We start from the raw sequence: 21,968 nt of genomic DNA, 5'->3' as shown, positions 1-21,968 counted from the left end.
TCCATGGATTATCTCATTGGTTTAGCCCATCCTAAATAATCATGGATCATTAGCTCACACTATAAGAATCATTGATTTACATAATCAATCCCCACATATTTTATTAGTCTCTTTTGATCACAAAATTAATTCCAAATTAAATCTTGATCAATACTAATTAAATAATATGATTTCATATTAATATATTATACTTATAATATATTTATAAATAACCTTATTTTCAAAAGTCCATCCTATCAAATTGCACTGATGAAGGCAACCCAAAAGAACCATGCTACTTTCGGGTCAAGTACATCCCAATTATAGTTATGGGCTTAGACACCTAATCCAACATTTCGATCGCGCATTTTTATGGAACAACTCGGCGAGTTGGTGTGGAGAACTTGACGAGTTGATGGCTAGGTGGGAAACCCTAAATTTAGGGTTTTGCACCCTATATAACCTCCTTAAGTCCTTGTGGCTGATCTTTTATCAACCTCCAAACCCCCATATCGGCCCTTGTGAACCCTAAGCACTCTTGCCTCTCATTTTGTGAGCTAGTGTGGTACTTTTGGAGCAAAAGAAGAAGAAGTTGGAAGAAGGAAGCAAGGATCTAGCAAGTAAAGCTTTCATCATCAGTTTGGCAATCTTCTGGACCTTTGTAAGTGTCCAAGATCCGATTTTTATTCCTAGATGTAGCTAGATCTTATTTTTGTCCCTTTTTCTCCTTATTCTTGGTTGTTTCTGTGGATGGATTTAATAAAGGTTGCAACTTTATGAATCTCCAGGTCAAGGTGACCTTATAGTGGTTTCGATCTGGTGTTTAGCCAAGTCTTGATGCCATGCATGGAGGTTAGGTCATATTTTCCCTTTTTGACCCGTTTTGGGTTCAAGACATGCATTGGACATGCATGTCTATAAAGCACCAACCATTGGGATGTTTTTTAGGCTAGAATCTCTTCTGGAAAAGTTTAGTTTCAGATCTCAAGGATTTTATGATTAATGGATAAGCCCTTGAGTTTTCAAGCCTTGTGGAGGAGTTTTTGAGCACTTGGAGTTACCCTAGAGGATAAAGTTGGAAACTTTATCCTTTTAGACAACATTTGAGTTTAGATCTGAGACTTAGAGTCCATGGAATCGAAGAATCAACAGAATGTGTTAAGCTGGGGAAAACTCGACGAGTTTTCCAGCCAACTCGGCGAGTTGGCTAGGGTTTTCCCGACCTTCTGAGTACTATAGGAACTCAATGAGTTCATTGGTGCACTTGACGAGTTTGGTCAACATGGACTGTTGACCGTTGACTCTGACTTTGATCATGGTTGACCATGTTTGACTTTTGATGGAAATTTGGGTACTTGTGAAGTGAGTGTTCCTCACTATACTTGTTGGGTCGAAGGCACCAAGGCCGACCCTTTTGGAATGGGTATCCTGATTATTGCATGATTAAGTATTTTAGTGATCTGTTAGATCTGTATATTAGTAGATAGGATAATGTTATGCTTATTGATCTGTAAAATCTATGCTTGTCTGTTGATTGATTATATGTTTATGAGTTATGTATATGTTTACATGTGTATGGTTGGGTTGAGGCAGTCCTGCTTTGTCCTGAAGGCCAACAGACCCAGGGTGGACCGGATAGACTGAAGGCCTGTGAGGCGGACGAGTTGGGCCAAAGGCCCGGAGAACGGTCCAGACAGGCTGATGGCCCGGTGCGGCGATCCAGACATGCTGAAGGATATGTATGCGTGTTGTTGACGTGATATCTATGATTATGTGTTGTGGTGGTATTTTGGTGGAACTCACTAAGCTTTGGGCTTACAGTTTTGGATTATGTTTCAGGTACTTCAGAGGATCGCAGTAAGGTGGAGGCGTGATCGTACACCTCCTCATGTTTTTTTTCATGAAGTTGGGATTACTCTAATATTGAACTCATTTTGAAAATTATTTGTAAACATTTATGGTTTTTGACTTTAATTTAAAAGTTTAAATTTTTCAAGAGTTTTATGGATGTTACACAAAAAAGAAGCATTTGAATTAGATTATGAAGGTGGAATAGTAATTGTTTATTCAAAATGTTTTGTGAGATCTTATCTCTATGTATTTGTGGTGGTTATTTTCCCATCTTACCCTTAATTTTGATACTTATTTACGTTTCAATTAACAGTGGTGATCCGATGTTCTTCTATGTTCTCCCATTTTTGTGATACGTGGTTAGAGAAAGTGAGACAATATGTAACGACCCAAAAGTCCAGGGTAAAAATTTCCTTTTTATTATAGCCAAAACACAGATATCGTTTAATTCAACATTCCAAATCATTGCTAATCAAAAACATTTATCAGAGTTCATCCCAAAATCACATATTGCGGAAAACACGGGTGTATGCGCTGCGATCAAGTCGGGCCCTTCCTTTCCAAACCGATGATACCTGAACCCATAAACAAAACTGTAAGCACGAAGCTTAGTGAGTTCCCCAGAGCATGCCCCACATAATCCACATAATCACATACGTCATATCAATCACGTAAGACATGCATATAAACATATAAGGATGTCGTGGACTCCCTCCAGGGTCTTACTCTAGGATGTCATGGGCTCCCCCCAGGGTCTTATACCTATGTGCCATGGGCTCGCTCCATGGTCTTACTTGGAATGTCATGGGATCCCCCACATGGTCTGATATCCAAGTGCCATGGGCTCCCCCCATGGTCTTTACCTGGAATGCTATGAGCTCCCCCGCATGGGCTGATATCCAAGTATCATAGGCTCATCTCGGGGTCTTCCATGCAAGTATCACAAAGACAACTAGCATCTACATACATACATACTAGGCATATCAATAATGATTCCACAATAAACATCACAACTAACTGAATGGGCCGGCCTTGGTGCCTTCGACCCATTGGTATGGTGAGGAGACTCACCTCGATTGCAGAAGCTTCCTAAACGAAATCCTTAGTTGCTGCCCTGACCACATCCCTAGCTAACAATATCAATGACACCCAAGTAGCAATTGGGTTCTAATGCATAAATATAACTTCATGCCTGGGGTAAAAAGACCATTTTACCCTTAACCTATCCTTGTCCAAAGCATTGGCCTAAACTATAATTTGAAGGGCCCAAAGGCCAATTAATCAACCAATGGCCCAATTTTCCAAATTGGGCCCAAACCTTTATATGGGTCTTGCCATGAGGCCCAATTCTCTTTTTTAGTCCAACACACTTAGCATCCTGATGGTCCAATAACCCATAATCATCAAAACCCTGTTATTGCCCACTTATGGCCCAATTTTCCAAATTAGGCCCAGACCTTTCCAATGGGCCTTATCCTAAAGCCCAATAATTTCCCTAGTCCATAATCATGTTTCCAATTGGTCCACGAAGGCCCACAACAACCTTGTCCAAGAAATGTCCCAACCCCGAGGCCCACATATGCGAAGTCCAATCTGACTGAGTATGTAGGGCGTACTTAGCAGCATGTTGCGCGTACTCGCTTAATGGCTTCTACGCTGCGTGTACTGGGTTGTACGCCCAACGTACTTCCCTCTTGATCCCACTTTTTCCATTAAGCACTTAATGCTTAAACCATAAGTCCAAACCACAGATCTGAGTCCTAAATAAATTCTAAACCCATAAAGTCACTGACTTGGTGACTTTGCATGCCCCAAATGAACCCAAACTCCAAAAGTGACATTCTACTTCCATGAAAATGGCCTTAACTCATGCATGGGGTCAACACACCCTACAAGATTGCATTTTTATGATATGGACGAGCTAAAGGACCTCAGATCTATTCTTCCAAAGCTCTGGATTTACTCAAACTCCCAAGAGGTGACTTATGAACTCAAAAAAGGACAATATAACAAACCCTAACTCAATCTAATGAATAAGATGGCAAGGTTAAGGCTTTATACCTCCAGAAGCTCCTCAAGATGATCTAGATGTAGGATCTTGAAGCTCAATACCACACCAAGCTTGCTCACAATCTTCTCCTTCTTGGATGATCTCTAAAATGGCCACCAATACACTTTCTAAGCTGAATAAACACTCTCACAAGGAAATATGAGGTTAAGGGACAAAATGGGGTTGTAGAGGCTTGCTAGGGTTTAGCCTTAATGACTTAAGGATGCTTATATAGGTTACAACCCTTGGATTTAGTGTTTTCAATCTGACCCTCGTACGCCCAACGTACCTTCTCGTACGCCCCGCGTACGAGACCGTGCACCCCGACCCAACCTCGCATATACGCCACGTGTTCCTCCCAGCCACGCCTCGCATAGTTCCTTCTCTTCGGTACGCCTTACGTGCCACCTTGGTATGCCCCGCATACTAGGGCTTTTCCCAAAACCCCAATTCTCCCGATGTCACACCCCCAAACCAGACGGCGGAAACGTCCGAGGTGGATGACTTCATTTGTAGTATCACAACACATGCATCATAGTAATAAAAGTACAAACAACCATTGTATTTAAAAAGTGTAAGTATTTACATGTGTTCAATCACTGTATATTGACACCAAAATAGTTATACAAAAAGAAGAAGACATGACTCAAAATAGCTCGATCTTCTCAAAAGCTCGGGGAGTACCTGTCTACTGATTCCCTGAGAATACAAGTAATTTGAAAAGAGAGTATCAACATAAAGTTGAGTGAGTGCATAAGTATTTATGTTTGTAAAAATGTTTTCTGTTTCTTGAATATGTAAATTGTTCCAGAAAATCCTATATTTTCTGCTGTATATGAAAGGTAGTTTTAATCTCATAAAACCGTTCTGTTTGTAAACCAATGTTCTGTATTTGTAAAACTTGTAACTGTGAGTGTGCCTGGTTCTACTAGCTGTTATTGTAAATTGTAATGTAATACTGTAAATTGTATCTTGTAAACTAGTACTTTGAAAATGTACTTATGTTCAGTTAATTATACACTAACGTATTATTAATATCTTTTTAATGAGTTATTATAACCATACTGAGACTAGATGGCATGAAACAAACACTTTGAAGGCGTTTAAACTGTTGATAACAATTGTCACTCATTGGCGTGTATGCCCGACTGTAGCTAGCAGCCCAAGTGCGGGGTTTTCAATCCCAATATAGATCTATACACACTTGTTTCGATCCCCGACTGCAGATTCTGGTTATAATATCAGGACTTTAACTATATTGTTTAAATGAATTAAACAACCTGAATCTATTGACTCATAAAAAGCATATAGACGTTACATGTATAATGAAAACCGAATCATTCTGAAATAAATGATTGATTGTATGTTCCTTAAATAGTATTGTTAACATGTATTTGAAAGCTGTATACTGTTCATTAGTTTTGAATCAAACCATTGTTCTTTTAAAACAGTGTACTTTAGTATAGTTGAATCGTGAATTAATGTTCTATGAATCATAAATTATACCTATTATAATTTATATGTACTTTCTGAATTGGTACTAATTGTTCATGAATGCAACCCTTTGCTCAGCATGTTACAAAGGTATTTAAACTGAATGAAATAACTTTTATATTTATATACATATACAAATATATATAAGTAAAATTTAAATGACATTCGGACAAATAACTGATACTTATAATCCCACATCAAAACAAGGAAAAGGAACCAAAGTGAGTTATCAGTCGTAAGCCTTTTAAATCTTATTTATATAAATAAATAAATAAATATATATATATATATATATATATATATATATATATATATATATATATATATATATATATATATATATATATATATGATTTTTGGGGTAAAATATAAGTTTATAAAATCATTTAAAGAAACTAACTTTTTGAATTTCTTTTGGTGACTTGATGTCATTTTAACACAATTTTTGAAATCATTTGATTTGATGATAACTGAAGTCCATTTTGATAAGATATTTTGAAACCATTTGTTTGTAACACAAAATCTTTGTGTTAGACTTGTATTCGCCCCCCCCCCCCCCCCTTAAAACAGTAAAAACTATGAAAATACGACGTTATGAACTCACCTTTTGGAGGGTAATTCTATTGATAATTTGATATAGGATGTTTAGTTCCACGAGTGAAATCCCGCAACAAAACAAGTCCTATATAATAATTTGTATAACATATATGCATCCAATTAGCTAAAATAATCATAGGAATGATTAGAATCTGGACTAATTTGTAATAATAACTTACAAATAGGAGTGTTAGAAGCTAAAATGGAAGCTTAATGGTGTTCATGGCCAGGAGAGGGGTGTTCATGGCCCAAGAGTATGAAGGGTTCACGGCCAGGATTTCTTGAGGAATGAAGAACACTTGATGATCTTAAACAGATTCTAAGAAGATTCAAAGGTTTTCAGGTGCTTGTTCTTTGTGTTCTTCGCGTGTTCTTCGTGAAAAATAGATGAAATTAATGGGTTTCAATCTAATATAAGAAGATTGAAATATGTTCTTGAAGTGATAACAAGATCAAGAATTGATATCTGTTATATGTTATGAAGAACTAGTGATTTAACACTTGAATATGATGAGAAAGGATGAATATAGCATGTTCTTGAGGAGAGAGGTTGTTCTTCGTGTTCTTGGCTGATGATACCTGAGAGAAAATAGCTTGGAATTGTGTTTGGATGAGTAAAAAGTGAAGAAAATGTGGCTGAAATGAATATATATGCGAGGGTTCACGGTCTGAGGGGTTCACGGCCGTGAACCTTGTATACGGTCCTATGGCAGTTGCGAGATTACGGTCCGAAATTGATCACAGCCCGAAGCCGTTCACGACCTCGTTCACGGCCGTAGTGTTCTTAGTCCGAGGTTGGTGTACGGTTCGAAGGAAAAGAAGAAAAGGCATGCGAGACTTCTCGGATTTCAAGTCATACCCTTCTTAACACAACAACACTTTGTATACTATGATTAAACCCATAAAATACATTACTCTAGCTTATAAAATATAGAATAAAATTTTAGTTGACTTTAGTTCGACCATGCTTGACTTTCTAAAAGTAAATAATGGGATGTTACATTATCCCCCCGTTAGAGAGAATTTCGACCCGAAATTTGGATTAAAGAGATACAGAAAGACTAGGGAAAAAGATGTGGCTACTTCTGTTGCATTTGATCCTCCCGCTCCCAAGTGAATTTCGGTCCCCGTTTTGCATTACAGCGAACCTTCACTATCGGTATACGACTTTGTTTTGTTCTCTTTAATTCCCTGTCTTAGATCTCTACGGGTTCTTCCACAAAGTTGAGATTCTCGTTAACCTCGATCTCGTCGAGTGGGATCACAAGAGCCTCTTCGGATAAGCACTTTTTCAAGTTAGAGACGTGGAAGATAGGATTTATGTTACTTAGTTATTGGGGTAGTCGGAGTTTGTAAGCTACTGGACCGATTCTAGAAAGAATCTCGAATGGTCCTAAGTACCTTGGGTTCAGCTTGCCATGCTGTTCAAAGCGTATCAGGCCCTTCTAGGGTGAGACCTTCAACAAGACGCGGTCACCAACCCGGAATTCCATAGGTTTTCTTCTTTTGTCAGCGTAGCTTTTCTGTCTATCTCTGGAAGTTTTAAGTCACTCCCGAATTTGAACGATTTTCTCCATAGTTTCACGAATGATTTCTGGACCAGTGAGAGTACTGTCAGGAACTTGACCTCTAGCAAGCTGCGTGTCACCCACTTCAGCCCAGCACAGAGGTGATCTGCACTTACGGCCATAGAGAGCTTCGAAAGGAGCAGCCTTTATGCTAGTATGATAACTGTTGTTGTAAGAGAATTCGACAAGGGATAGATGAGTATCCCATGACTTTCCAAAGTCTATCACGCAAGCTCGCAACATATCTTCTAGATTTTGAATCGTCCTCTCACTTTGTCCATCAGTTTGTGGATGGTAGGTTGTACTCATGTCCAGCCTAGTTCCCAGAGAGTTTTGTAAAGACTGCCATAAACGAGAAGTGAATCTACTATTTCAGTCAGAAATAATAGATATTGGCACACCATGCAGTCTAACAATCTCTTTGAGGTAAGTTCTTGTTAGCTTGTCCATCTTGTCGGTTTCTTTCATTGGCAAGAAGTGTGCGGATTTGGTCAATCTATCGACGATCACCCAAATAGTATCATAACCACCCGATGTCTTGGGTAACTTAGTTATGAAATCCATCGTAATCCGCTCCCACTTCTATTCAGGGATTTCAGGTTCTTGTAATACACCTGAAGGTTTCTGGTACTCTACCTTGACTTTGGCACAAGTAAAGCACTTGCCCACAAAGGTAGCGATTTCAGCCTTCATGTTAGGCCACCAGTACATCTTCTTGAGGTCTAGATACATCTTGTCTGAACCTGGATGAATGGAGTATCGGGTTTTGTGTGCTTAATTACTACGTTTCTGTAACCACCGAACTTTGGTGTCCAGATCCGGTTCATGAAACAATAGACTCCATCATCCCTGACTTCAAAGTTTCTATCCATTCCTCTCAGGGTTTCACCTACCACGTTTTCAGGTTTCAAGGCCTCGAGTTGAACCTCTTTGATCTGTGTGGACAGATGTGAATGGATTGTCATGGTCAACGACTTTACTCGGCGTCCCGAGTATTCTTTTCTGCTAAGGGCGTCACCTACCACATTGGCTTTACCAGGGTGATATAGAATCTCACATTCATAGTCGTTCAGTAGCTCCACCCATCGTCGTTGCCTCATGTTGAGTTCTTTATGATCAAAGATATGTTGAAGGATTTTATGATCAGTAAAGACTGTGCACTTTGTACCATACAGGTAATGCCTCCAAATCTTCAAGGCAAAAACCACTGCTCCTAGTTCAAGGTCAAGTGTTGTATAGTTCACCTCATGTGTCTTTAGATGTCTTGCGGCGTAGGATATAACTTTTCCTCTTTGCATAAGAACACATCCAAGCCCTTTATTAGAAGCATCACAGTACACTACGAAATCCTCTGTCCCTTTAGGAAGAGACAGGATCGGTGTGCTGCATAAAGCTCGCTTCAGCGTTTGGAACGCTGTTTCTTGTTTCTCTCCCCAGCTAAAAGTTACACCCTTTACGTCAGGGTGGTAAGAGGTTTAGCAACTCGGGAGAAATTCTGGATGAATTTGCGATAGTAGCCAGCTAGACCTAAGAATTGACGGATTTCTGTAGGGGTTTTGGGTGCTGGCAAGTTCTCGATTGCCTTGATTTTGGAAAGGTCCATGTGTATTCCTTCTGAACTCACCACGTGACATAGGAAGTCAACTTTCCTAATCCAAAACTCGCACTTTGAGAACTTCGCATATAGTTTCTCTGTTCTAAGAGTTTGCAATACTTGACGAAGATGTTGGTCATGCTCCTCTTCACTTCTTGAGTAGATAAGAATGTCGTCAATGAAGACTATGATGAATTTGTCCAGGAATGGACGACACACTCTGTTCATCAAGTCCATGAATACAGCAGGTGCATTTTTCAATCCGAATGGCATCACTACAAACTCGTAATGACCATAACGAGTTCTGAATGCGGTTTTGGGAATGTCCTCCTCCAAAATCCATAACTGGTGATACCCGGATCATAAGTCTATTTTCGAGAAGTAGCTCGCACCTTGAAATTGGTCGAACAGATCGTCAATGCGAGGCAGAGAGTATCGATTCTTTATAGTAAGTTTATTCAGCTTGCAGTAGTCTATGCACATACGGAATGATCCATCATTCTTCTTCACGAACAAGATTGGTGCTCCCCAAGGTGAGAAGCTTGGTCTTATGAAACCTTTGCTAAGGAGTTCGTTAAGCTGGCTGGATAATTCCTGCATTTCAGAAGGTGCAAGACGATAGGGGGATTTGGCTACAGGGGTATCCCCATGGATTAAGTCGATTCTAAATTCGACTTGTCATTCCGGAGGCACTCCTGGAAGATCGTCGGGAAAATTGTCGGGAAAGTTGCAGACCTCAGGAATCCTCACGATGTCTTTCACTTCTTGATTTTTGTCTACCACGTGAGCTAAGAAAGCACAATACTCATTGCGAAGGTACTTCTGTGCCTTGATGTAAGAAATGATCTGAAGGTTCATTCCGGGTTTGTCGCCGTAGATGATAAGAGTTTCGTTAGTTGGCAAGTTCAGGCGAATGGCTCTTTCATAGCATAGGATGTCGGCATGGTTAGAGCACAACCAATCCATACCTATTATGACGTCGAAATTTTGATAGAGACCGGCATAAGGTCTATTGGGAACGAAAAGTTATTCAAGGTTAGGGTACATCCTATGTATATATCATTGGTGTATTCGGATTTCCCGTTAGCCATTTCGACTGTGAAAGTTTCATTTAGTGGTTGGGAGTGTTGATTTAGCAGGTGTTTGAAATTATGGCTCAAGAAGCTCTTCTCAGCACCACAAACAAATAGAATGCATGCATAGGTATTGTTGAGAAGAAACGTACCCATGACCACCGCAGGGTCTGCCACCGCTTCTTCGTGACCCAATGCTAAAATCCTCCCAACTCCACCAGCATTTCCAGCTTTCGGACAATCTCTTTTGAAATGCCCCACATCACCACATCCATATCATGCTTGACCTACTCCAGCGGCAGGTACTTGGTTAATCGGTTGGGGTGATGATCTACAGAATCGGGCAGTATGCTCTTTTCTGTTGCAATTACGACACTGCATTTCCCGGCAATTTCCGTTGTTGTGAAAATTGCACTTGTTGCATTTGGGGAGATTACCAGCATAAGGCTTAGCTGGTGTGGGGTTAGCAGAAACAGCAGAAGGTACAGTAACAGCATGGACCGCCACTAACTGTTGCTTTTTCGAGGGATCCTGAGAAGATTTGCCCTTCCTTTTATTCCAACCTTTCTTGTTGTTGTTGTTGTTGTTGTTGTTGTCTTTGTTGTTGTTGTTGTTTCCCTTGGGCTGTTCTGGAGCAGCAACCACTGAATTCTGACGGGCTCCGTGGTCGATAAGGGACTGTGCCAGCTCTTTGGCACTGTCAAAGGTAACATGCCTGGAAGCAATGACACTTGCCTGAATCTGGGGCGACAGTCCCCAAATATACCTCTCGATCTTTTTGCTCTCCAGAGCAACCATTTCTGGACATAGGATCGCAAAGTAACAGAATCGATTTGTGTAGGTTGTTATGTCTGAACCAACCATAGTAAGACCCCAGAGCTCTTGCTCTAGCTTTTGAATTTCTCCTCGCGAACAGTGCTCCCACATCAGCATGGTTTTCAAGTTCTCCCAACTTATAGAGTTATCAAATACCAAAGTCTGTGACTTAACATGGTCGTTCCACCATGTTAGGGCTCTTTCAGCAAAGGTACAAACAGCGAATTTGATCTTGCTACTCTCCGGACAGGAGCAGATCTCGAAGATTGCCTCAGTTTTCTCGATCCATTGTCTTAATTCCATAACTCCTCCAGTTCCGTTAAAGGTCCTGGGTTTAGCGTTTGAGAAGTCCTTGTAGGTACACTCTCGTGAGTGTCCGTGACTCTCGCCGTGATTGGAAGGATGTGCACCAACTCCTGATCCACTAGCGCCAGTGGTGTTTATATGAGACATAGCAGCTGCAACAGATGTCGTGACCGCCACAGTGTCAAATTGAGGAGGTGGTGGCGGAGGTGGTGTTGGCGCTTCATTAACAATTTCACGCCTTGGGTTTCTCCGTGGAGGCATCTTTTACTATAAAATTTAAAAGATGCTAAGATATCAAGAGCGAACATGAATATGATATCTCTGATGGGTTTTGAGCATTCTAACACTCCTATGGTGTACATGCAACCCTAGAAACCTTGGATCTATGTTTTTCTAATATTCATGAAAATTTGATTTTCCAAGGTTCTCATCCTAACTAGCATGACATGAGGTACTTGTAATAAAAAAAAACTAGTAGAATGACATACCTTTCTTGTAGCTTGGATATCTTAAGACCTTGTGAGCCTAGCACCCCAAATGTGATGCCTTAAATGTTTCACACAACACCACAACTCTTGGAATAACTTCAGAGAAGAACACTTTCACTCAAAAATCGGCTAGCCCTCCTTGTCTTGTGTTAGTGGCCGATTTTGCTCCATATGAGGTTGCCTATATAGTGTGTCACATGTAGGGTTACACCATGTAAACCCTAATGTGCATGGCTTTTCATTTCCCCCGTGATCCATGGGTTATAACCTCCATGGAGCATCCATGGAGCACCCAATGGGTCCTAGCCCAATCTGGAGAATCATGAACCATAAGCCCACTACATAAGAATGAATGATTTACAAATCAATCCCCATATATTTAATTAGTCTCTTTTCTATCACAAAATTAATTGCAAATTAATTCTTGATCAATACTAATTAAATAATATGATTTCATATTAATATATTATAATATATTAACAAATCATAAGTGTCCTTTTTTCTCATTTTCTCTATCCAATTGTTGAGATGCCGAGCAACCCAAATGGACCATGCCAAGCCGGGTCAAGTACATACCAAATATAGTTATATGACAACCCGAAATTTTCATTTCTATAATTTCTACATTCAAACACTTCAAATATTAGTCAAAAACATTTCAGTACATTTTTGGCCGGATTTAAGTTCGTTTGGGTGTTTTATTTTATTTTTCGTCCAACGATTAAATAAAAAGAAGTGACGTTCTTAGCGATGTGTAGCAAACAAAACAATAAACACCTTAGTTAGGTGTTTACGGCCAAACAAGGGGTTCTTGGGCCGTAAACACCATTTTCCCAAGACTCATGCATATAGCATGAGTTTACACATCTTTTCCTCATTCTCCACCTCCCACCTCAAGAACACAAGGCTTTTCTCTCAAGTATCATAAGTCCATTCTTCCAAATCCGCCAAAAGTGTAAGTTTTCCTTCCTATATTCGTTCATACAACACTTAATCTAGTGTTTATACATCATTTCATCCATGGATTCTTGGTTTTTACATAAATCTTTAAGTATTCTTCAAAACATCAAGAACACCAAGAACACACACTAGTGTTTTTGGGTCCTCAACACTCTTACAAGCTTCCTATAAGTAAGTATACTCTTCCTAACTAGTTATTTGCTTAGTGTGCTTACAAATCCATGGAATAAACACCAAAAATCCCTAAGAACATGTGTTTACGGTTTGGGGATCTCCCAAAACCGTAAACACCCCCAAAGGGTGTTTTGATGCCCCTGACACCTTCTAATGCTTGGATAAGAGGCTAAGAACTTACATGCATGAACTAAGAACCACAAAACACGAAAAGAATGAAGTGGCCAAGGGTTTACGGCCGTAAACTCTAGGGTTTACGACCGTAAACTCCCAAGGAGTGGTCCAAGGACCGCAAACTCCAAAGGAGTGCCATTTCGAGCCCTAACCACTTCCTAAGCCTTTGATTCAACCCTAGGACACTTCTTTGTGAAACATGAGACCTTGAAACACCCAAATGCACCATTCCCATGAGTTTACGGCCGTAAACTCGTGGGGGGGGGGGGGGTAATGGTCCATCAACCGTAAACTCATATAGGGTGACCATTTGAAGTGTAAACTCCATAGTGAGGCCATACACTCCTTAGAAGCAACCCTTAGCACTCCTAGCACTTGAAATAAAGTGTTTTCAAGCATTAGAGTGTCTTTGCTTACTTAATTAGTGATTAATTAAGTAATTAGATACATTTATGTATCACTACATATTGCATAGGATCCGTGTGTGTGTTCAAGTCCTCACTTGACACCTAGCATCCTACCCGGCACTTCCATCCATACTACTCACTGCAGGTGAGTTCAACTGCTTTGCCAATAAAACTGCTTCAAATGTTTATCAAACTCATTTCCGTATTAAATTGTTATAAAACTATTTCCAAACTTTTTAAACTTCTTTTATTCCCAAACCATATCTATACTAATATATTTATATAAGTAAGACTTGAAGGACTTAGGACTGATAGCTCACCTTACTTCCTGTTCCTTGTTTGGTTGTGGACTTAGGGTATTCTGTTATTTGTCCGACTGCCATTGAATTCTTAGTTATATATCATATATATTTGTGTTGGATATAAAAGTCTTCACTTCAGTTCAGTACCTTTGTGTATCAAAGGCATGCAACCAACCTTACTATTTAACTATAATAGGTATAGTTAAGGAATATTACTCGTTACTCCTATTACAATGACATCTACCCGAGTCAGTACAGCTATGAGTCAATATATGATAAATACTATACAAAGAGAATACTATATGCTATCCAAGAGAACACTCTATACATTATACCAGAAAATACATTATACAATATACAAGAGAATATACTAAAACAAAATGTGACATACTACTTTTCGATACGACACTTCATTGTGCTATCACCGTGTAACCAGAGTCTCCTGGAGGGAGAGCGGGCAATATGTATATAGATCTATACGGGACAGACACTCCCACATCCCGACTGCTAGCTACAGTCCGAGCCGACTAGGCCCAGGGGTGACAAAATGTCACCATACTACGTGTGACCTGGAGGGTCATCAGTTATCCGATCGTCAATCAGCATGGTTACATACGAGTTCACATTCAGACCTTTAATTAACACTTTAAGAATTAAAGGCAAAATAGACTCCCCGAGGTGTATTGTACATTTAATACCACCTGGAGTCTGCATTTTCATTACATTCAGCCGGCAGTGACACTGCTGGGGTGAAACATTATTTTCCCATTTCTTTACATTAATGAGGTCAAAAACTATATTTTCATAATAATAGTTTCACTGGGAAAATCTCCACATTTATGAAAGAACAAATATACAAATAATTGAGTCTTGGTAGAAGGCTACTTTTTACCGGAAAACATAGGGTTTTCTAGGGAGTATACTATTTTCAAACATTGAAACCAGATATTATACCACCTTGTTGTAAACATTTTTATACAAGCAATGACACTAAATACTTGTATTCTTAGGTCATCAGTAGACAGGTACAGATGCAGCTTTTGAGAAGATGGAGCATATACCAGACTCCTATTTATTTTGATTATACTTTTGGTGTCTAACAAACTGTACATAGCACGCTTGTATTACAATTATTATATTAATGCAATGGATGTTTTTGCTTGTCTTTACTATTATGCATTGTTATGATACTGTACATGACGTCCTCCACCCCAGAACATATTCTGCCGTTCTCGGTTTTGGGGTGTGACAGATTGGTATCAGAGCATTGTTTATAGTGAATCAAGTATATAAACCCATAAAAGATATACGAACTATAAACACATCGGGATTAAAACACTCTGACCAAGAATATATACTTTTAAATAATAAAATATTTAACTAAGTATATATATACATCCATTCATACAAAGGGTCAGTATCATACTAGAACAGAACAAAAGTATTAAGATTGTGGAACAGCACAACTAGGCTTAGAGACATATAGTCAAATATGGGTGAATGTAGCCTGATCAACTACATTTTCCAAGGAGTGACTAGCATGTGCCTAAGAATGGTTGTGGTGTTGCCGCGAGTCTAAAAACTTACCAACACTACTACAAGAGCATTAGAACAAGAATACTATAGGAGTATTCTGCATTACTATGAATTACATATGTGAGAACTAAAAAGGTCTTTACTAGTAGGGAGATAGTTGCTAAGTGGATACGCTAAGGTTACATGCAACTAGGACGCTATAGACTCAGAATCTGTGACCTTTGCTTTACTTCCTGTTCCTTGTTTGGTTGTGGATTTAGAGTTAGGGTCACTTATTCGAAGGTCTATCTCGCCTTAATTACATGTAATTAGTATGCACTATGCAAGTATCGAAGTAACTGGTAAATATCATCTTATAAGTATCTTAGATTAGTACGCCTATTAACTATTCTTTCCCTATTCTCGCATAGATAGCATGGCTGGCTTCCACCTTCCCGGCGATCCGTATTATCCGAACCAAGTCATTGGAGGATGGCTTGATGAAGAGCCAAAAGATGATCCCCCAATCCCTTTGGATGATCACCGTGCAGAAGGCTTTTCGGATAGCTCCGACTCCGAACCAGAAGTCAACAATCTACCCCCAGTAGCTCCAAACCCCAACCCTCGTCCGACATTTCAAGGTCCCACTCCCATGTGGGCAACAACCTTGAATCGATGGAGTGATGAACATGGTCAGCCTTTACCTTTCAACGGAGACCGAAGCTTTTACAACATAAGCGAGGGAGGTTCAGCTGACCGAGTCTTGCCCATCATGGTCCGTAGGATTACTAGGAACGTCGAACAAAGTCATGCAGCCATCGGCAGAGTTATGGAAATTGATGCCAACTCTAACCTTAACGATGTCCGTATCCGCCAACTCGAAGAAGCTATGGATAGGACTAGGAGGGCCAATGAGGCTCTGCAGCAACAGCTAGCTGCATCCCGAGCTGAAGTCATGGAACTCCGAGTGCGTCAGAGGGAGCATGAGCGACATCTTCAGGAAGTTGTACGCTAACTGGCTGGTCTCAGGGTTCGCCCAAGGGTTACCCGTTGCCAGTAGGAGATGTCAACTCATCCTTCTCTTTTGATTAAGGAATAGCCTTTTCTTTTCTATGCTCGGTAGAGCGCTTGTCTGTAAACATTCCTAACTTTGAAAATACTCTAACTAGGCTTCTAAACTGCCAACATTTTCCCTTATGGTTTGATGTAAGACCTATTGTTAGATCATTTTCCCGAACTCATTTTACATCATTAATACCAGTAACATTGGCAGTTGACTACTATATGGGAAAGTCTATACTCTTATGTTTCCCTACTCTATTTGTTATGACTCTATCTGACAGTTGGACTATGGCGATTTAGTCCATGAAACACTCTCATCATACTCACAATCGATTCTTACTATTATCATCATCTCTATCAATTTTCAGTAAAAGATGCCGCCTCGTCCTCGTTCGACCAGGGGCAGACCTGCAACTCAAACTCCACCACCACCACCTCCTCCTCCGCAGTTCGATCCGGTGATGTTTCAAGCAGCTGTAACTTCAGCTGTGACCGCCGCCATGGCTCAAGTAAACTCTGGTGGTGTTAGTGGAACAGGGACTGACACAAACTCCAGCCAAGGTGAAATCCATCCGCGTGCATGGGAGTGCACCTATAAAGATTTCATCAGCTGCAAACATACATACTTCAACGGAACCGGAGGGATCCTTGCACTGTCCTAATGGATCGAGAGAACAGAAGCGATCTTCGAGATGTGCTCATGCCCTGAGGGAAGCAAGATAAAGTTTGCTGCTTGCACCTTCACCCAAAGGGCCCTGACGTGGTGGAATGTCCATGTCAAATCACTCTCACTGGTAACAGCTAACGCCATGGGCTGGGACACACTGAAGGACCTTATGACAAGGGAGTACTGCCCGAGGGGCGAAATTCAGAAGCTCGAGGAGGAACTATGGAACCTCAAAATGCAGGGTTCCGACATAGTGGCTTATACAGCCAGGTTCTGCGACCTGGTGGCTCTATGTCCAAACATGGTCCCCACCGAAAACAAAAAGATCGAGAGATACATCTGGGGTTTGGTGCCCCCGTATCGTGGGAACGTTCTAGCTTCAAACCCTGCAACCTTTGATAGTGCCAAGGAATTGGGCCAAAGGCTGATTGATCATGAAGTTCCTTCTACTCCATCAACAACTACAACCACCACCGCAACACCAACCGACGCGACCGACAACAAAAGGAAGCGTGGAGACCGAAGGAGGGGAAATCAAATCAATCCTCTTCCAAGAACCAACAGACGGTGGCTGTCCATGCTGCCACTACTCCAGCTGCTCCTGTACCGGCCAAAACATATGCAGGGAACTTACCCAAGTGCACAAAGTGTTCTTTCCATCATAACGGCCCTTGCCGGGAAATGCACTGCACTAACTGTGACCGGAAGGGCCATACCGCTCGGTTTTGCCAATCACAGCCCAAACCCATTTCCCAGGTCCCCAGTACAGGAGTAAGCCAGGCCTGCTACGGCTGTGGCGAGATAGGGCATTTCAAAAGAAACTGCCCGAAGGCTGGGAATGCAGGAGGGACTGGCAGACTACTTGCTATTGGCCACAATGAAGCAGTAGCAGACCCCACAGTAGTCACGGGTACGTTCCTTCTCGATAACTCTTATGCTTGTATCCTATTCGATAGTGGGGCAGAAAGAAGCTTCGTAAACCAAAACTTTAAACACCTACTTAAACAATCACCGCAACCACTAAAAGAAACCTTCGTCGTAGAAATGGCTAACGGCAGGACAGAGAGCTCTAACGAAATCTACATAGGTTGTACCCCCGCGCTAGATAATCACTCATTTCCTATCGACCTCATACCAGTAGCAATCAAGAGCTTCGATGTCATTGTGGGCATGGACTGGTTGAGTCTCCATCGTACCGATATTCTGTGTTTCGACAAAGCAATCCGTCTGAACCTGCCAAATAACAAAACCTTGTTGATCTATGGAGACAAACCCAGTACGAGCCTTCGTATCATCTCAAGTATTCAAGCCCGGAAATATTTGCGTAAGGAATATCGCGCGTTCCTTGCACACATCGTCGACACGAGCCAGAAAACAAAAGACCTGAAAGACTTCCCCGTGGTACGTGACTTCCCCGACGTCTTTCCAGAAGAGCTACCGAGATTACCTCCCCAACGTCAAGTCGAGTTCTGAATCGACTTAATCCTAGGAGCCACCCCCGAAGCCAAATCGCCCTATCGTCTAGCGCCTGCTGAGATGCAAGAGCTGTCCGGTCAACTTAACGAACTGCTCAGCAAGGGCTTCATAAGACCAAGCTTCTCTCCCTGGGGAGCTCCGGTCTTGTTCGTCAAGAAGAAAGACAGATCGTTCCGTATGTGCATCGACTACAGGGAACTCAACAAGCTCACGATCAAAAATCGTTACCCTCTTCCTCGCATAGACGATTTATTTGACCAGCTCCAAGGGGCGAGTTACTTTTCCAAAATCGATCTGAGGTCCGGGTATCACCAGTTACGAGTACTTGAGGAGGATGTTCCAAAAACAGCCTTCCGAACTCGTTACGGGCACTACGAGTTCGTAGTGATGCCGTTCGGACTAACCAATGCGCCCGTGGTATTCATGGACTTAATGAATAGGGTGTGCCGTCCTTACTTGGATCAGTTCGTCATCTTCTTCATAGACGACATACTTATCTACTCTCGAAGTGAGGAAGAGCATAACGATCATCTGCAACAAGTCCTGGAAACCTTACGATCGGAGAAGCTATACGCGAAGCTCTCTAAGTGCGAATTTTGGATCCGAAGGGTCGAATTCTTAGGACACGTGGTTAGCGAAGAAGGAATCCACGTAGACCCATCCAAGATTAAAGCTATTGAGAGCTGGTCAGCACCGAAGGCGCCTACAGAAATTCGTCAATTTATAGGCCTCGCTGGCTACTACCGCAGGTTCATTCAAAACTTCTCTCGAATCGCAAAACCCCTGACTACATTGACCCAGAAAGACATGGCCTTCAACTGGGAAGAGAAGCAAGAGAAGGCATTCCGAACCCTGAAGCGAGCCTTATGCACCGCACCGATACTTTCCCTCCCCGAAGGGATAGAAGACTTCGTGGTATTCTGTGATGCATCCAACCAGGGGCTCGGTTGTGTTCTGATGCAACGAGGTAAGGTCATTTCCTACGCCTCAAGACAGCTGAAGACACACGAGGTTAACTACACCAAACACGACCTCGAATTAGGAGCGGTTGTATTCACCCTAAAAATCTGGAGACACTACCTGTATGGTACAAAGAGCACCATCTATACCGACCACAAAAGCCTCCAACACATCTTCAACCAAAAAGAGCTCAACATGAGACAACGACGGTGGGTCGAGCTACTCAATGACTACGAATGCGAAATTCGTTATCATCCGGGTAAAGCCAACGTAGTAGCAGACGCCCTAAGTCAGAAAGAATATTCTGGCCGAAGAGTCAAGTCATTAACAATGACTATCCATTCGCATCTATCAGCGCAAATTAAGGAAGCTCAGCTCGAAGCTTTGAAACCTGAACATGTAGCGGGAGAATCCCTGCGAGGAATGGATAAGAATCTAGAAGTCAAGGGTGACGGAGCCTTATATCTCATGGGCCGGATCTGGACACCGAAGCACGGTGGCTTCAGAGACTTGGTTATGAAGGAAGCGCACAACACTCGATACTCCGTCCACCCAGGTTCAGATAAGATGTATCTGGATCTCAAAACGTCATACTGGTGGCCAAACATGAAAGCAGAGATTGCTACCTTCGTGAGTAAATGCCTTACTTGCGCCAAGGTCAAGGTCGAATACCAGAAACCATCAGGACTACTCCAACAACCGGAGATACCTGAGTGGAAGTGGGAGCGGATCACTATGGACTTCATAACCAAGCTACCCAAGACAACGGGTGGACTTGATACCATATGGGTCATCGTCGATAGATTGACCAAGTCCGCACACTTCCTACCCATCAAAGAAACCGACAAAATGGAGAAACTCACGAGAACCTACATTAGGGAAATCGTACGACTGCATGGTGTTCCTATATCCATTATCTCCGATAGAGATAGTAGATTCACTTCGAGGTTCTGGCAGTCGCTACAAAGCTCCTTAGGAACGAGGCTGGACATGAGTACAGCCTACCATCCACAGACCGGCGGACAAAGTGAGAGGACTATCCAAACTTTGGAAGATATGCTGCGAGCTTGTGTGATCGACTTTGGTAAGGCGTGGGATACCCACTTACCCCTTGTCGAGTTTTCCTACAACAACAGTTATCACGCAAGCATCAAGGCTGCTCCATTTGAAGCCCTCTACGGCCAGAAGTGCAGATCCCCTCTGTGCTGGGCTGAGGTGGGTGACACCCAGTTAGCTAAAGGACGAGTTCCTGACAGCACTCTCACGGGTCCGGAAATCATTTGGGAAATGACAGAGAAGTGTTGGATAAGGTGTCTAAGTCCATAACTATTTCTGTTATGTACTTGACCCGACCCGGCATGTTCCATTTGGGTTGCATGGCACCATGTAATTGGATAAACTAAAATGAGAGAAATAACACTTCTGGTTTATTAATATATTATAAGTTCTAATATATTAATAATATTATTTAATTAGTTTGATCAAGAATTAATTTAGAATTAATTAAGTGATCAAAAGATAACTAATTAAATATATGGGTAGATTATGTAAATCTTCCATATCTTATATAGTGGGCTAAGAGGCTCCATGGATTATCAAGTTGGGTTCCACCCATAGGATGCTCCATGGGAGTTACAAACCCATGGGTCGTGGAAATGAAGAGTCATGACACATTAGGGTTTACATGGTGTAACCCTAGATGTGTCAACACTATATAAGAAACCCATTCTCCACCAAAATTGGCTACACATAAGAAACAAGAGGGCTAGAGCCGATTTTGCAAGTGTAAGATTCTCTCAAAGTTTACTCCTTTGCATTTGGTGTTGTGTGAAGCATTTGAGGCATCACACTTGGGGTGTTAGGCTCACAAGGTTTCAAGGATCATAATCAACAACAAGGTAAGTTATTATATCTTTCATTCAAGTTAAAAATGTTCCCCATGTATGCTAGATAGGAATATAACCTTGGAATTCAACTTTGCATGATTATTAGACAAACATAGATCCAAGGTTATTAGGGTTGTATGTACACTTAGGAAGTGTTAGAATGCACAAAACCCATCAGTGGTATCAGAGCCTAGGTTTGTTTGTTTTTTTTTTTTGTGTGCAAACAGCTTGAAAAAAAATTGTTTTTCTGTTTTCTGCTCGTATGAAAGTTTGCACATTTGTTGCTGGAAATGGACTAGAAACATTACCCTAAACTGTTTTGATGTTTTAAAGCTTGTTTTAGATGGTGTAATGTTTATGCTAATCCATTTACAATGGCAATTATTAAAATTCCAAGTTTTTTTTAAGTGTAATTTTTTGATTCTTGAAAGTGTTCATATTCATGTTCTTGAACTTATGAAGATTAGATGATCATAGGAATTGTTTGTAACCTTCATGGTAGTTTAATTCATGATCATAATGTGTTTTAATGGAGTCCATAACTTGTCCTCAAGTTATGGAAAACGAAA

Source organism: Lactuca virosa, chromosome 4, assembly GCF_052849685.1.
Source record: "Lactuca virosa cultivar CGN04683 chromosome 4, Lactuca_virosa_CGN04683_v6, whole genome shotgun sequence".
In the NCBI taxonomy this organism is placed as follows: Eukaryota; Viridiplantae; Streptophyta; class Magnoliopsida; order Asterales; family Asteraceae; genus Lactuca; species Lactuca virosa.
This window is presented reverse-complemented; position numbering follows the sequence as displayed.